The sequence below is a fragment of the Corylus avellana genome, chromosome 8 (genome assembly GCF_965113065.1).
Source record: "Corylus avellana chromosome 8, dhCorAvel1.hap1.2, whole genome shotgun sequence".
Taxonomy (NCBI): Eukaryota; Viridiplantae; Streptophyta; class Magnoliopsida; order Fagales; family Betulaceae; genus Corylus; species Corylus avellana.
In genome coordinates, this window is record NC_142497.1 from 17,297,892 (window position 1) to 17,303,386 (window position 5,495).

At 38.3% G+C, this 5,495-nt stretch overlaps 1 pseudogene; it reads left to right on the forward strand.

The window, feature by feature from the left end:
* Positions 1-4,515: 4,515 nt before the first annotated feature.
* Positions 4,516-5,067, forward strand: LOC148584206 (secreted RxLR effector protein 161 pseudogene; annotated as a pseudogene).
* Positions 5,068-5,495: the final 428 nt, after the last annotated feature.

Below are 5,495 nucleotides of genomic sequence, written 5' to 3' on the forward strand. Positions count from 1 at the left end.
TAAGGGACTAGCAATATGTAAGTTTGGGGGTGTGATAAGCGCCGAATGTTGCACATTCAAGCCCCTTAATTTGCATATGTTAATTCCTTAGCGTTGTTATTTGTTTGATTTTGTTTTGTTTTTGTGTTTTCAGGTTATAAATAAAGATGCAATTAATTTCATTGATTTTGGGCTTAAAAGCACACTTTGAGAAGACCTAGAAGATATGGTTAAACTTAACCAATCATGGTTAAGTTTAAATCAAATAAAGAAAATGATTAATTCAGAATTTCTCAAATTGGAGTCAAAATCGGATTGGATTCAATTTTGGATTCTGCATACGTCTTGGTATTTTGGCCATAACTTTCAGCTCAAATATCCGATTGAGGTGATTCAAGCGGCACTGGAAAGCTAACTCAAATTTCTACAAATGATTGTGAAATAGCATTTTCCTAATTCGGAGCGCCGCATTGCGAAAATTGTCCCGCAAGATAGGAACGCAATTCTGGGCGAATCCTATTCCGATTTGGACTTAGGTTTTCTTTATCATAATTGGACTTGGACTTAAATCTCCGAAATTTATAGGATTCCTAGGGCTTCTAGGACTCTCCTAAGCCCTATAAATAGGCCTCTAAGCATTGAGAAAAAACACACCGCCTCTTAGAGCAAAATTCAGTAAATTGTCTTTGGAGCTTAGGAGATCATGAGCGGCTAAACTCCTTCGTAGGGTATTGATGTAGCCCTTTCCAAGCACAATGGTTTGATTGTATTTAATTTCTAGATTTTCAATTTATGCATGTTGATTGTATAATTATGAGGATTGCTACAATTGATTTATGTTCTTAATTATTAAATGCAATTGCTCTTAAATTTCAAAATCAATATTTGTGAAATTCTTCTCTTGTCTTAGAAAGTATTTTACTTTTATTGATCTCAAATCATTCTTGTTCTCTGTGATTATGAGGATGATGGTTATACAATGGGTTTAATTGACATATGATCAATAGGATTTGATAGGCCATGCCTAGGGAAGACGGATTGTACTACACCCTAGTTTAGTGTAATTTAGGTAGACAGTCCGTGCCAACCGAAGATGAGTTACACTTATTCATTGATTGTATGTATCCTATTATAGAATTTGATAATTTATACCTAGGGAAGACGGGCCGTACCGCGTCTTAGTGGTTAGGTGGACGATCCGTGCCAACCGAAGATAGATTATGCTTATTCTTTAATAAGGTAGTTTCTTGTTTCTTTATAACATGCATAGAATGAATTTATGGGATTAATTATGATTAACCATTGTTGTGCGGATAGAGGTGAAGTCAAACCCTACTCTCTCTCTCTCTTATTTTAAATCTCTTTTATTTTCATGCACTTTAGTTTTTAAGCAAATCAAATCAAAACCCCTTTTAATTAAGTTAACTTTGATCTTTTAATTTTGATAATTAAACCCTTGTAGTCCTTGAGATTCGACACCCTCTTTATAGCCGTATCCTACAAAGATTCGTCCTATTGCGAGTGGTTATTTTTATAATTGATATTTTTGGTCACAAAAATACCACATCAATGCGCTCAGATCATACACTGAAGCTGCATCTCAGGGTGATGTCATCTATGATCTACGAGCTCAAAGCAACCGAAAACCAACTTACTGATGAGCAGCAGGTCCAAGCGGTGATTCGCTCACTACCAAGCTCCAAGGAATCTATGAGCCAAAATTGATGCACAATGAGAACATTAAGACTTTTGATGATGTTTCGCGTCATTTGGAACTTAAAGCTGAGGGCCTAGAGGCTGTTAAGCCCAATAACTTTGAATACTTGGCTGAGTCAAGTTAGCGCAAGACATATAGGCCTAAGCGCAAGAACAATGACAAACATGGAGCTATTGGACCAGGGCCCAAGAAGGCAAAGACTTACAAGCACAAGAGAGGTAAGCGCGCTGGTAAAAAAGACAAGTCTAAGCTAGTATGCTTTAACTGCGGAAAGGAAGGCCACTTCGCTCGTGAGTGCAATGTGCCGAAGAAGGTACTCTGACTTTTCTTGCTATGTTTATGTATCTAGTGATGTTTTGGTTGCTCACTCCTCTCCTATATGGACTATAGATTCGGCAGCAACTGAACATGTAGCTCGAGATCGGATCAAATTTGTGGAGTATCGTCGAGTTCCTGTTGGTAGTCGAGAAATAAAAGTTGGGAGTGGAACTAGCGTGGAGGTACTCGGTATTGGTACCTACAAGCTGGACTTGTGAGGTGGATGCACTCTATTACTCCATGATGTGTTATAAGCTCCCAAGATTCGACGAAACTTGCTTTATGTAGTTACATTGTTTAAATTTAGTGTTCAATTTGTATTTGATAATGGTGTTTACATATATTTGGGAACAACATATTATGGATGTGGTTTTATTTCAGACGGTTTTCTAATGTTGGATTTGGATTATTCTAGTTATGATAAATCGTTTGCTTTATTGACTTCTTCTAATAACGTTGATTCAATTAAATGGCATGCTAAGCTTGGCCATATTGAGCAAGACAAGATGACTAGATTAGCTAGAGAAAGCTTATTAGGCAATCTCGTAAAAGTGTCTATGTCCATATGTGAACATTGTCTTATGGGAAAGTCAATTAGAAAACCGTTTGGAAAAGCTACTAGGGCAACTTTTCCATTGCAATTAGTCCGTTCAGACATTTGTGACCCAATGAATACGAGGGCAAGACATGGGGGTTCTATTTCATCACATTTATAGATGATTTTTTGCAATACAGTCATGTTTATTTGATTTCCCATAAATCTGAAGCATTGGATTATTTTAGATGATATATGAATATGGTTGAGAATCAATTAGACAGGAGTATTTAAGCTCTAAGAACTGATTATGGACGCGAGTATCTTGCAAAGCAATTTAAGAGGCTTTGTGATGAAACGGGAATAAAAAGGCAACTTACGATGCCAAGTACGCCGCAGCAAAATGGCGTGGCGAAAAGGAGAAATTGAACCTACTAAAGATGGTTAGGTCAATGATGGTGCAAGCAAACTTACCAATATCATATTGGGGGGATGCACTTTTGACTGCTGCCTACATTCTTCACCGAGTACCCTCCAAATCAGTACCTTCTACTCCTTATAAGTTATGGACCGGCAAAAAAACCAATTTGAGTTACTTGCGGCCACGGGGCTTAGCGGATTTTGTTCATGACACTTCTCATAAATATAGAAATTAGGCCCTAGAGGGGAAAAAAAATGTATCTTTATAAGATACTCAGAGCATTCCAAGGGCTACGTGTTGATAGGAGAACAAACCGATCGAAGGGTGACTAAAATAGAATCACGAGATGTGGATTTCATCGACAATGAGTTTCCAACCAGAGGTGAGGTTGATAGAAATTTAGAGCTTTATGAGAGTTTGGATCAAGAGGAAGGTGCTCTAAGTGGGCTAGTTGAGAATGAGAAGAAATTCCTCAAACTCCTAGAGATTGTGGGAGCGACTTGCCACCTAGTGGGAACATACCACAAGTAGAGGATTCACAACAACCTCAACCGTGTGGAAGCAAACGTGCAAATCTTCCCCGTCGTCATTTCGAGATTGAAGGGGAAGCTTTCATGATTGCTTTGCATGATGATGATGAGCCTAGGACAATTCAAGAGGCTCTCTCATCTTCTGCAAAAGATGAGTGCATTAAAGCAATGAATGATGAGATTGAGTCAATGAAGACTAACCAAGTTTGGGATCTGGTGAACCTACTGCCATGGCGAAAGACTATTGGGAACAAATGGGTTCTTAAGGTCAAACGCAAGGTGAACTGTTCAATAGAAATGTACAAGGCTCGCCTTGTGGCAAAAGGTTATACCCAACAAGAGGGTATAGATTATGAAGAAACCTTTTCACCAGTAATAAGGTTTGCCTCAATTCATCTGATTTTGGCCATAGTTGCTTATATGAATTTAGAACTGTATCAAATGGATGTTAACACAACTTTTCTCAATGGAGAACTAGATGAAGAGATCTATATGGATCAACCAATTGGTTTTGTGGCCGATAGACAAGAGCGCAAAGTATGCAAGCTCAAACGATCCATCTATGGCCTGAAGCAATCATCTAGACAGTGGTATCTTAGATTCCATCGAGCTATTCTTTTGAATGAGTTTTCGATGATTGAAGAAGACCATTGTGTTTATGTCAAACGATCCAATGGGAGTTTCATCATTTTGTCATTGTATGTTGATGATATATTGTTGGTCGAAAATGATAAGGATATGATAGTTGCCACCAAAGGGTGGTTATCCTCCAACTTTGAAATGAAGGACATGGGTGAGGCAGCCTACATTATGGGAGTTAAGATCATTACGGATCGATCAAAGAAACTTCTAGGTTTATCGCAAGAAACCTATATAAAGAAGGTTCTTGAATGCTTTCAGATGCATGATTGTAAACCCATTGACAACCCTATTGCTAAAGGCGAGAACTTGTGCTTAGAGATGTGTCCTAAGACTCAAGATGACCCGCATTCTTTATGCTAGCGCCATAGGTAGCATGATGTATGCTATGATGTATACTCGGCTGGACATATGCTATGCAGTTGGTTTGGTTAGTAGATTCCAGTCTAACCCCAGACAGACCCATTGGAAAGCAGTCAAGAGGATATTAAGATACCTCAAAGGAATCACAGATTATGTACTTTGCTATCAGGATTCGAATTTGCGTCTTGTTGGATATAGTGACGCCGATTGGGGTAATGGCCTAGATGAGTGCAAATCGACATCTGGATATGTTTTCTTGCTTAACAATGGTGTCATTACTTGGAGTAGCAAGAAACAACCATGTATAGCGTTATTGACCATGAAGGCAGAATATGTAGCTTGTTCTACATCGGTTCAGGAAGCTGTTTGGTTGAGGAGATTCCTTCAGCATCTTGAGATTGTCATGGGTGCTCCAAATCCTATGACGATTCATTGTGATAGTACAACAGCTCTTGCCTATGCTAAGGACCCCAAATATCATGGGAAGACCAAACACATTGACATAAGATATAAATTAGAGACATGTTGCGGAAAAAAAGGTGGTCCTGAAACACATTTCTACTAGTCAAATGATTGCAAATCTCCTGACGAAGCCTATGACTAGAGATGCTTTTTAGACTCATGTTAGGAGTTTAGGACTGCGTAGGATGTAATTGTTTTGTTATTCAGTTGATGATTGTTGTACTCTTTTGGGATATTTATTTATTAATGCATATGATGTTATTCATTATTTTTTTTTGGAATTATCATATGGCATATTGGTTAATACACACACTTACCATGTGATTGGTTCCATGGTATGAAAGTTATGTCAACATATTTAGATTGGCTCACTTACATGAGCAATCGCCTCTGGCGCTTAGGTAGTGAGCTGAGATGAGACATTGTGTCCTTTGTTACTTGTGTAGCAAGTAAAGGTAGTTGAAACAAACAAATGTTGCCTTAGTTGGAGCTAAGATGAAGTCTATAGTATTGTTTAGACCATGCATGGAT